Below are 12,103 nucleotides of genomic sequence, written 5' to 3'. Positions count from 1 at the left end.
TACCTCTGATATCCTTCCTGTATCTCCCACCACGAACCCTATATTTATGCCAGGGAGGAAGTTAATTGGGGGAGTCTGTGGGAAGGCAAAGGTACCTGTCCTGGAAGTGTTTGATGGGGGACAGTGTAGAGGGAGCTTTACTCTGTATCTAACCCCGTGCTGTACCTGTCCTGGAAGTGCTTGATGGGGACAGTGTAGAGGGAGCGTTACTCTGTATCTAACCCCGTGCTGTACCTGTCCTGGGAGTGTTTGATGGGGACAGTGTAGAGGGAGCTTTACTCTGTATCTAACCCCGTGCTGTACCTGTCCTGGGAGCGTTTGATGGGGACAGTGTAGAGGGAGCTTTACTCTGTATCTTACCCCGTGCTGTACCTGTCCTGGGAGTGTTTGATGGGGACAGTGTAGAGGGAGCTTTACTCTGTATCTAACCCCGTTCTGTACCTGTCCTGGGAGTGTTTGATGGGGGACAGTGTAGAGGGAGCTTTACTCTGTATCTAACCCCGTGCTGTATTTGTCCTGGGAGTGTTTGATGGGGACAGTGTAGAGGGAGCTTTACTCTGTATCTAACCCCGTGCTGTACCTGTCCTGGGAGTGTTTGATGGGGGACAGTGTAGAGGGAGCTTTACTCTGTATCTAACCCCGTGCTGTACCTGTCCTGGGAGTGTTTGATGGGGACAGTGTAGAGGGAGCTTTACTCTGTATCTAACCCCGTGCTGTACCTGCCCTGGGAGTGTTTGATGGGGACAGTGTAGAGGGAGCTTTGGGCGGCACGGTAGCACAGTGGTTAGCGCTGCTGCTTCACAGCTCCAGGGACCTGGGTTCGATTCCCAGCTTGGGTCACTGTCTGTGTGGAGTTTGCACATTCTCCTCATGTCTGCGTGGGTTTCCTCCGAGTGCCCCGGTTTCCTCCCACAGACCAAAGATGTGCGGGTTAAGTTGATTGGCCATGCTAAAATTGCCCCTTAGTGTCCTGGGATGCGGAGATTAGAGGGATTAGTGGGTAAAATATGTAGGGATATGGGGGTAGGGCCTGGGTGGGATTGTGGTCGGTGCAGACTCGATGGGCCAAATGGCCTCCTTCTGCACTGTAGGGATTCTCTGATTCTGTCCCTGTCCTGGGCGTGTTTGATGGGGGACGGTGTAGAGGGAGCTTTACTCTGTATCTAACCCCGTGCTGTACCTGTCCTGGGAGTGTTTAGAACATAGAACATAGAACAGTACAGCACAGAACAGGCCCTTCGGCCCACGATGTTGTGCCGAGCTTTATCTGAAACCAAGATCAAGCTATCCCACTCCCTATCATCCTGGTGTGCTCCATGTGCCTATCCAATAACCGCTTAAATGTTTCTAAAGTGTCTGACTCCACTATCGCTGCAGGCAGTCCATTCCACACCCCAACCACTCTCTGCGTAAAGAACCTACCTCTGATATCCGTCCTGTATCTCCCACCACGAACCCTATAGTTATGCCCCCTTGTAATAGCTCCATCCACCCGAGGAAATAGTCTTTGAACGTTCACTCTATCTATCCCCTTCATCATTTTATACACCTCTATTAAGTCTCCCCTCAGCCTCCTCCGCTCCAGAGAGAATAGCCCTAGCTCCCTCAACCTTTCCTCATATGACCTACCCTCCAAACCAGGCAGCATCCTGGTAAATCTCCTCTGCACTCCTTCCAGCGCTTCCACATCCTTCCTATAGTGAGGTGACCAGAACTGCACACAATATTCCAAATGTGGTCTCACCAAGGTCCTGTACAGTTGCAGCATAACCCCACGGCTCTTACACTCCACCCCCCTGTTAATAATGATGGGGGACAGTGGAGAGGGAGCTTTACTCTGTATCTAACCCCGTGCTGTACCTGTCCTGGGAGTGTGTGATGGGGGACAGTGGAGAGGGAGCTTTGCTCTGTATCTAACCCCATGCTGTACCTGTCCTGGGAGTGTTTGATGGGGACAGTGTAGAGGGAGCTTTACTCGGTATCTAACCCCGTGCTGTACCTGTCCTGGGAGTGTTTGATGGGATAAGAAGTTTAACAACACCAGGTTAATGTCCAACAGGTTTATTTGGTAGCAAAAGCCACACAAGCTTTCGAGGCTCTAAGCCCCTTCTTCAGGTGAGTGGGAATTCTGTTCACAAACAGAGCTTATAAAGACACAGACTCAATTTACATGAATAATGGTTGGAATGCGAATACTTCCAACTAATCAAGTCTTTAAGAAACAAAACAGCATGAGTGGAGAGAGCATCAAGACAGGCTAAAAAGATGTGTATTGTCTCCAGACAAGACAGCCAGTGAAACTCTGTGGGGGTTACAAATAGTGTGACATGAACCCAATATCCCGGTTGAGGCCGTCCTCATGTGTGCGGAACTTGGCTATCAGTTTCTGCTCAGCGACTCTGCGCTGTCGTGTGTCGCAAAGGCCGCCTTGGAGAACGCTTACCCGAATATCAGAGGCCGAATGCCCGTGACCGCTGAAGTGTTCCCCAACAGGAAGAGAACGGGCATTCGGCCTCTGATATTCGGGTAAGCGTTCTCCAAGCCGGCCTTCGCGACACACGACAGCGCAGAGTCGCTGAGCAGAAACTGATAGCCAAGTTCCGCACACATGAGGACGGCCTCAACCGGGATATTGGGTTCATGTCACACTATTTGTAACCCCCACAGAGTTTCACTGGCTGTCTTGTCTGGAGACAATACACACCTTTTTAGCCTGTCTTGATGCTCTCTCCACTCACGTTGTTTTGTTTCTTAAAGACTTGATTAGTTGTAAGTATTCGCATTCCAACCATTATTCATGTAAATTGAGTCTGTGTCTTTATAAGCTCAGTTTGTGAACAGAATTCCCACTCACCTGAAGAAGGGGCTTGCAGCTCCGAAAGCTTGTGTGGCTTTTGCTACCAAATAAACCTGTTGGAGTTTACCCTGGTGTTGTTAAACTTCTTACTGTGTTTACCCCAGTCCAACGCCGGCATCTCCACATCAGTGTTTGATGGGGACAGTGTAGAGGGAGCTTTACTCTGTATCTAACCCCGTGCTGTACCTGTCCTGGGAGTGTTTGATGGGGACAGTGTAGAGGGAGCTTTACTCTGTATCTAACCCCGTGCTGTACCTGTCCTGGGAGTGTTTGATGGGGACAGTGTAGAGGGAGCTTTACTCTGTATCTAACCCCGTGCTGTACCTGTCCTGGGAGTGTTTGATGGAGACAGTGCAGATGGAGCTTTACTCTGTATCTAACCCCGTGCTGTACCTGTCCTGGGAGTGTTTGATGGGGACAGTGTAGAGGGAGCTTTGGGCGGCACGGTAGCACAGTGGTTAGCGCTGCTGCTTCACAGCTCCAGGGACCTGGGATCGATTCCCAGCTCGGGTCACTGTCTGTGTGGAGTTTGCACATTCTCCTCATGTCTGCGTGGGTTTCCTCCGAGTGCCCCGGTTTCCTCCCACAGACCAAAGATGTGTGGGTTAGGTTGATTGGCCATGCTAAAATTGCCCCTTAGTGTCCTGGGATGCGGAGATTAGAGGGATTAGTGGGTAAAATATGTAGGGATATGGGGGTAGGGCCTGGGTGGGATTGTGGTCGGTGCAGACTCGATGGGCCAAATGGCCTCCTTCTGCACTGTAGGGATTCTCTGATTCTGTCCCTGTCCTGGGAGTGTTTGATGGGGGACAGTGTAGAGGGAGATTTACTCTGTATCTAACCCCGTGCTGTACCTGTCCTGGGAGTGTTTGGTGGGGGACAGTGTAGAGGGAGATTTACTCTGTATCTCACCCCGTGCTGTACCTGTCCTGGGAGTGTTTGATGGGGATAGTGTAGAGGGAGCTTTACTCTGTATCTAACCCCGTGCTGTACCTGTCCTGGGTGTGTTTGAAGGGGGACAGTGTAGAGGGAAAATTCCCCTGGATTTAACTGTGTCCTTTTACTTGGTTTGCAGTTTCGAATGGAACTGGTTTTTAAACTGAGTCTTTCGGTCGAATTGAATGACGACTTAAGAACATAAGAAATAGGAGCAGGAGTAGGCCATCCATCCCCTCGAGCCTGCCCCGCCATTCAATAAGATCATGGCTGATCTTATTATGGACATCTGACTTGAACTGGCTGAAGGAGCTTCTGAGGAATTTAGCCCCTCACTTGTCGCGCAGAATTCTATTTTGAAAGCAGTCTTAATTGGGGATTCTGTTATCGACTGCTTTGACCTTGTTTATTATTGCTGGCTCCGAATTTGGCATTATCTGAGCTGCTTTCGGCTGTTCTGAGATAATTCGGGATCAGGAAGGCAATAGGATGCTTTGCTGTCTGATTTGTTTTGTTCGTCGAGACCAAATCTAGCTGCCTTGCTCAAGCTTTATCTTCCTTTCCCTCGCTGCAAGGCAACAGACCCCCCCTTCCCCTTCCGACTCATCCCGCGTGCTTCTGAGTCCCAAAAAGCAGATGCAGTTTCATCTTGAGAACCTCTCCTGAATTGACAATCAGAGATTCAGGGCTCGACCTCCTCCTCCCTCGGTAAAGCCTGAAATTATTACTCATCTTGGAATTTAAGCGGGGGGGGGGGGGGGGGGGATATTTGGTGCTTTGCCCTTTTTCCTTGCTGTACTTTCTCAGTGTATGAAAGTCAACCAAGCAGACTTAAATTAAAGCCTATTTCACTGGTGTGTCATTGAACACTCAGGCTTCCCGGTGACGATGCTTGCACTTTCTGGCCATCCCTTGGGCAATGCCAGCGGTCTCTCCTTGTGCCTGATGGTGCCACCAGTGACGGGAAGGTGCCAGGCAGTGTACAGTCCAAAAAAATGTCAATCCTCAACAGCAGAGCGGGCAAACCAAATCTGTAGGCGATCCACCAACTGCAGAAGGGAGAGAGGGGAGAGATACAAAAGGGTCCAGAGTGGCAATTGTTTCACACAGAGGGTGGTGAGTGTCTGGAACGAGCTGCCAGAGGCAGTAGTCGAGGCGGGTACAATTTTGTCTTTTAAAAAGCGTTTAGATAGTTACATGGGTAAGATGGGTACAGAGGGATATGGGCCAAACGCGGGCAATTGGGACTAGCTTAGGGGTTTAAAAAAAAAGGGCAGCATGGACAAGTTGGGCCGAAGGGCCTGTTTCCATGCTGTAAACCTCTCTGACTCTATGACTCTCAGACCTCTATGACCTCTCTGTACAAGAAGCATCGGAAGGCTGCAGTGGAAGGTAGTCTTGTTCATGCTGGTGCCTCATATCACCTTTGCACCCTTCCCCAAGGGGCGGTCAATACTGACCTTTGCCCCTCCTCCCCCGGGTTCTATACTGACCTTTGCCCCTCCTCCCACGGGTTCTATACTGACCTTTGCCCCTTCCTTCCCCCAGGGTTCTATACTGACCGCCAGGGTTCTATACTGACCTTTGCCCCTTCCTCCCCCGGGTTCTATACTGACCTTTGCCCCTTCCTCCCCCGGGTTCTATCACGACCTTTGCCCCTTCCTCCCCCGGGTTCTATACTGACCTTTGCCCCTTCCTTCCCCCAGGGTTCTATACTGACCTTTGCCCCTTCCTTCCCAGGGTTCTATACTGACCGCCAGGGTTCTATACTGACCTTTGCCCCTTCCCTCCCCCGGGTTCTATACTGACCTTTGCCCCTTCCTCCCCCGGGTTCTATACTGACCTTTGCCCCTTCCTCCCCAGGGTTCTATACTGACCTTTGCCCCTTCCTCCCCCGGGTTCTATACTGACCTTTGCCCCTTCCTCCCCGGGTTCTATACTGACCTTTGCCCCTTCCTCCCCCGGGTTCTATACTGACCTTTGCCCCTTCCTTCCCAGGGTTCTATACTGACCTTTGCCCCTTCCTCCCCCGGGTTCTATACTGACCTTTGCCCCTCCCCCAGGGTTCTATACTGACTTTTGCCCCTTCCTTCCCAGGGTTCTATACTGACCTTTGCCCCTCCCCCAGGGTTCTATACTGACCTTTGCCCCTCCCCCAGGGTTCTATACTGACTTTTGCCCCTTCCTTCCCACGGTTCTATACTGACCTTTGCCCCACCCCAGGGTTCTATACTGACCTTTGCCCCTTCCTCCCCCGGGTTCTATACTGACCTTTGCCCCTTCCTCCCCCGGGTTCTATACTGACCTTTGCCCCTTCCTTCCCCCAGGGTTCTATACTGACCTTTGCCCCTTCCTTCCCCCAGGGTTCTCTACTGACCTTTGTCCCTCCCCCAGGGTTCTATACTGACCTTTGCCCCTTCCCTCCCCAGGGCTCTGAATGAAGCCACCTCGCATTAATTTGATCTTTCTCTGCACCCCAGTTGCGACTGTAACACTACATTCTGCACCCTCTCCTTTCCTTCTCCCCCTCTGTACTCTATGAACGGTATGCTTCGTCTGTATCACGCTGTTGTAGGTAAATAATACCTCTGAGACGAGTCGTGAGTCAATGTGCAGTGGTTTATTTTCACAAGCTTGTGGGAGAAGTCCGATTTCTAACACAGTCTCCAGACTTCCCGCCGAATACAAGTTAAGGACAAATATTGAGACATATATTTTCACCCCTGGTCACGTCCGCATTTTCTCACGATTATCGCTGCCTCGGCGATCCCGTCCTTCACGTAGTCTGTGGAATCGTGGCCATCTCAAGGTTGTCTGTTTTGTCGCCTCTATGTGGACACCTGCGGTTTGTTTATCCAGCACACTAGATTATAAGTTTGCAGAAACAAGTTGACTGAAGCACAGGGATTTATATAACAATTTATATCGGGAAGGATGAATCGTATATAATGAATATATACGAATCTACTATGATACCATCACAGAAGGCATGCATATAAACTCCACCGGGTTAAACAGCAAAGTACATCATATAAAAGAACACAAAATGGATTCGAGCGAGGTTAGCCACATTCCTGAACACGATGAGCTGGGAAAGTCAGTAAGGTGCGGACAACAGCAAGGACAGCTGCTCCTCGTATCTGTTCTTGGATACACGAAACCAAGTCCGACAATGCCTTTTACAAATCTCTAAGTATTACAAAATTCATTCACCCATTCCCATCTTCAAGAAGCAATACTTTTCACTGCATCTCAATACCTGTGACAATAATAAATCAAACGTAGGGGGAAGGTGAAGGAGGTTGACCTCGCTCTCACTTCTTCCAGAAAGTCGCTGACAAACCTTCCCACTGGAATGAAAACACACCCTGTGCGATATGCGAGAGATTATTTCTCTGGATGAGTGAGCGAGAAGACGTGTGGGAAAGGACAATGCAGATATCTTGCGAAACAGGATTCACTGCAATAAAATGCATGCTGGGGAAAGTCCAAAGGCTGGAGATGGAACAGTTGATTCAAGTTGCAAGTTAAACACACATTGCGATAAATATTGTGGCACGAACACCAAGTCTACAGATCAGAAGGGTGGGAGCTCGGAACGAAGGACTGTCCCTCGAATCGAAAGCGACGGCAGAGGTCTCAAAATTTCTGAAGATTCTGTGGTGTCAGAGCAGGTAATAGGGGATGAATCTCACTCTGCCGGCACCCATCGAGACACTTATTTAACCTGATAAAGTGTCATATCAGAGGAAATTGTCAGAGAGTGGTAACTGGATTTGAGGGGGAAAGGACAGTGTATCTAACGCACTATGTCACCCGGTACCAGAGGGGGAAAGGACAGTGTATCTAACGCACTGTGACACCCGGTCCCAGAGGGGGGAAAGGACAGTGTATCTAACGCACTGTGACACCCGGTCCCAGAGGGGGAAAGGACAGTGTATCTAACGCACTGTGACACCCGGACCCAGAGGGGGAAAGGACAGTGTATCTAACGCACTGTGACACCCGGTCCCAGAGGGGGAAAGGACAGTGTATCTAACGCACTGTGACACCCGGACCCAGAGGGGGAAAGGACAGTGTATCTAACGCACTGTGACACCCGGTCCCAGAGGGAGAAAGGACAGTGTATCTAACGCACTGTGACACCCGGTCCCAGAGGGGGAAAGGACAGTGTATCTAACGCACTGTGACACCCGGTCCCAGAGGGGGAAAGGACAGTGTATCTAACGCACTGTGGCACCCGGTCCCAGAGGGGGAAAGGACAGTGTATCTAACGCGCTGTGACACCCGGTTGCGGAGGGGGAAAGGACAGTGTATCTAACGCACTGTGACACCCGGTCCCAGAGGGGGAAAGGACAGTGTATCTAACGCACTGTGACACCCGGTCCCAGAGGGGGAAAGGACAGTGTATCTAACGCACTGTTACACCCGGTCCCAGAGGGGGAAAGGACAGTGTATCTAACGCACTGTGACACCCGGTCCCAGAGGGGGAAAGGACAGTGTATCTAACGCACTGTGACACCCGGTCCCAGAGGGGGAAAGGACAGTGTATCTAACGCACTGTGACACCCGGTCCCAGAGGGGGAAAGGACAGTGTATCTAACGCACTGTGACACCCGGTCCCAGAGGGGGAAAGGACAGTGTATCTAACGCACTGTGACACCCGGTCCCAGAGGGGGAAAGGACAGTGTATCTAACACACTGTGACACCCGGTCCCAGAGGGGGAAAGGACAGTGTATCTAACGCACTGTGACACCCGGCCCCAGAGGGGGAAAGGACAGTGTATCTAACGCACTGTGTCACCCGGTCCCAGAGGGGGGAAAGGACAGTGTATCTAACGCATTGTGACACCCGGTCCCAGAGGGGGAAAGGACAGTGTATCTAACGCACTGTGACACCCGGTCCCAGAGGGGGAAAGGACAGTGTATCTAACGCACTGTGACACCCGGTCCCAGAGGGGGAAAGGACAGTGTATCTAACGCACTGTGACACCCGGTCCCAGAGGGGGAAAGGACAGTGTATCTAACGCACTGTGACACCCGGTCCCAGAGGGGCAAAGGACAGTGTATCTAACGCACTGTGACACCCGGTCCCAGAGGGGGAAAGGACAGTGTATCTAACACACTGTGACACCCGGTCCCAGAGGGGGAAAGGACAGTGTATCTAACGCACTGTGACACCCGGCCCCAGAGGGGGAAAGGACAGTGTATCTAACGCACTGTGTCACCCGGTCCCAGAGGGGGGAAAGGACAGTGTATCTAACGCATTGTGACACCCGGTCCCAGAGGGGGAAAGGACAGTGTATCTAAAGCACTGTGACACCCGGTCCCAGAGGGGGAAAGGACAGTGTATCTAACGCACTGTGGCACCCGGTCCCAGAGGGGGAAAGGACAGTGTATCTAACGCGCTGTGACACCCGGTTGCGGAGGGGGAAAGGACAGTGTATCTAACGCACTGTGACACCCGGTCCCAGAGGGGGAAAGGACAGTGTATCTAACACACTGTGACACCCGGTCCCAGAGGGGGAAAGGACAGTGTATCTAACGCACTGTGACACCCGGTCCCAGAGGGGGAAAGGACAGTGTACCTAACGCACTGTGACACCCGGTCCCAGAGGGGGAAAGGACAGTGTATCTAACGCACTGTGACACCCGGTCCCAGAGGGGGAAAGGACAGTGTATCTAACGCACTGTGACACCCGGTCCCAGAGGGGGAAAGGACAGTGTATCTAACGCACTGTGACACCCGGTCCCAGAGGGGGAAAGGACAGTGTATCTAACGCACTGTGACACCCGGTCCCAGAGGGGGAAAGGACAGTGTATCTAACGCACTGTGACACCCGGTCCCAGAGGGGGAAAGGACAGTGTATCTAACGCACTGTGACACCCGGTCCCAGAGGGGGAAAGGACAGTGTATCTAACGCACTGTGACACCCGGTCCCAGAGGGGGAATGGACAGTGTATCTAACGCACTGTGACACCCGGTCCCAGAGGGGGAAAGGACAGTGTATCTAACGCACTGTGACACCCGGTCTCGGAGGTGGAAAGGACAGTGTATCTAACGCACTGTGACACCCGGTCCCAGAGGGGGGAAAGGACAGTGTATCTAACGCACTGTGACACCCGGTCCCAGAGGGGGAAAGGACAGTGTATCTAACGCACTGTGACACCCGGTCCCAGAGGGGGGAAAGGACAGTGTATCTAACGCACTGTGACACCCGGTCCCAGAGGGGGAAAGGACAGTGTATCTAACGCACTGTGACACCCGGTCCCAGAGGGGGAAAGGATAGTGTATCTAACGCACTGTGACACCCGGTCCCAGAGGGGGAAAGGACAGTGTATCTAACGCACTGTGACACCCGGTCCCAGAGGGGGAAAGGACAGTGTATCTAACGCACTGTGACACCCGCTCCCAGAGGGGGAAAGGACAGTGTATCTAACGCACTGTGACACCCGGTCCCAGAGGGGGGAAAGGACAGTGTATCTAACGCACTGGGACACCCGCTCCCAGAGGGGGAAAGTATCATTGAGTCGGAGAATGTGAATACATTCGCTGCTCAGACGATGTGCGATGTCTTCCCATCTTGCCCTGCTGTGGGAATTGTAGCGAGCGGGACACGGACCTTGCAAGTCTCCCATGACCTCAGGCGGGATTTTCCGGTCTTGGGGCAGGCATGGATGGAAATTCCCATCCAATATTCCTGGTCCGTCTGAGATTGTACATTCGGTTGCTGTTGGTCTGTATATGAACTGTCACGGTACACAGGTTCCTGTGCAAATTTCCAGACACACAGTCTCTCTGACTCTCACATTCGTTCCAACCGACAGATCTATCATGGCCAGCGCGGCGAACAACAATTATTTCCTCTCTCTGCTGAGCAGCGGCATGCTGGAGACTGCGGCTGAGAAACTATCTTCCTACTTTACCAGTTCTCAGAGTGCAACGGTGAACATTGCGGTGATTGGAAAATCCGGGAGCGGGCAATCGGCCTTTATTGATGCTTTACAAGGCGTCCCTGACACCGATGCAGGGACAGCACCCACCCAAAGGACTCATCAATTCCCCAACAACGACGCAGTTATTGTTTCAGAGCTCCCCGGCCTGGGCAGCAGCAAGTTTCGAGCCGGCGTGGCTTCGGGGTCCCTGCAGTTCCATCGCCACGATCTCTTCATCGTCCTGACCTCCCGCCGATTCAAGAAGAAAGACTCGCGGCTCGCCGGGGAAATGGAGCAGGGGAACGAGAAATTCTACTTTGTACAAAACCAAGTAGACCGGGAGCTGGATCGGGCCAAACGCTGGCAAAGTTGTTTTTACCTGGAGAGCAGGTTTCTGGAGGAATCTCCGGAACGCCTGTGTGGAGGGTCTGGGGAAGGGCGGGATGGAATCTCCGCGCGTCTTCCTCGTTTCCAGTCGGAACCCGGATAAATTTGACTTTGGGAGGCTGCTGGAGGCACTGGAAGCAGATCTCCCTGCCCAGAAGAGACGTGCCTTCTTGCTGGCTCTCCCCAACATCACCCGCTGCGTGATCGAGAGGAAGAGGGCGATGCTGCTGGAGGATGTTTGGAAATTGGCCGCGCTGTCAGCAACTGCAGCTGTGAAAAAACCCCAGGGCCATTGTGATCTCCTGGACTCGTTTCGATCGCCTCAGGGGGTCGGAGAGGAATTTCCCAGATTTTTTTTTTCCCCATATTGGCCCTGGGGTTTTTCACTCTGGGTTTTCGCCTCTCCCTGGGGATCACATGGTCTGGAATAGGGGGGTGGGGGTGAGTTAATAGGTTGTAATGAACAAAGCATCGTAGCTGTGAGGGACAGCTCGGTGGATAGGATATTGGTGTGTGGATAGGCTGGAAAGTTGGGCGGGGATCCTGGATTCGGGATTCGGTCCTGGACCGGGGAGCGGCACGGGCTTGGAGGGCCGGGGGGCCTGTTCCTGTGCTGTATTGTTCTTTGTTCTTTGTTCTTTGCAGCTCTGATTCCCATCCCAGGACTCTCCATCGCTTGCGACATTGCCCTGTTGGCCCAGCACCTCTCCTCCTATCGCAAAGTCTTCAACCTGGACGAGGGTTCCCTCGCGAGGCTTGCAAAGAGAGCGGGCAAGACGGCGGAACACTTGAGAGCAGCTGTCACCTCCACGTTCGGACAGCGGGTGTCAGAAGGCATCATTATTGACGAACTAAACAAGGCGACGGGGCTGAAGATTCAGCTGAGCAAAGTTCTGAAATTGGTGCCATTTGTGGGGCCGGTCTCTGCCGTGATTCTCTCTTACACGACGGTCAACCACATGCTGAATACAGCTGTGGAGGGGATGG

Source organism: Mustelus asterias, unplaced genomic scaffold, assembly GCF_964213995.1.
Source record: "Mustelus asterias unplaced genomic scaffold, sMusAst1.hap1.1 HAP1_SCAFFOLD_550, whole genome shotgun sequence".
NCBI lineage: Eukaryota > Metazoa > Chordata > Chondrichthyes > Carcharhiniformes > Triakidae > Mustelus > Mustelus asterias.
Note: the sequence above shows the minus strand (reverse complement) of the source record.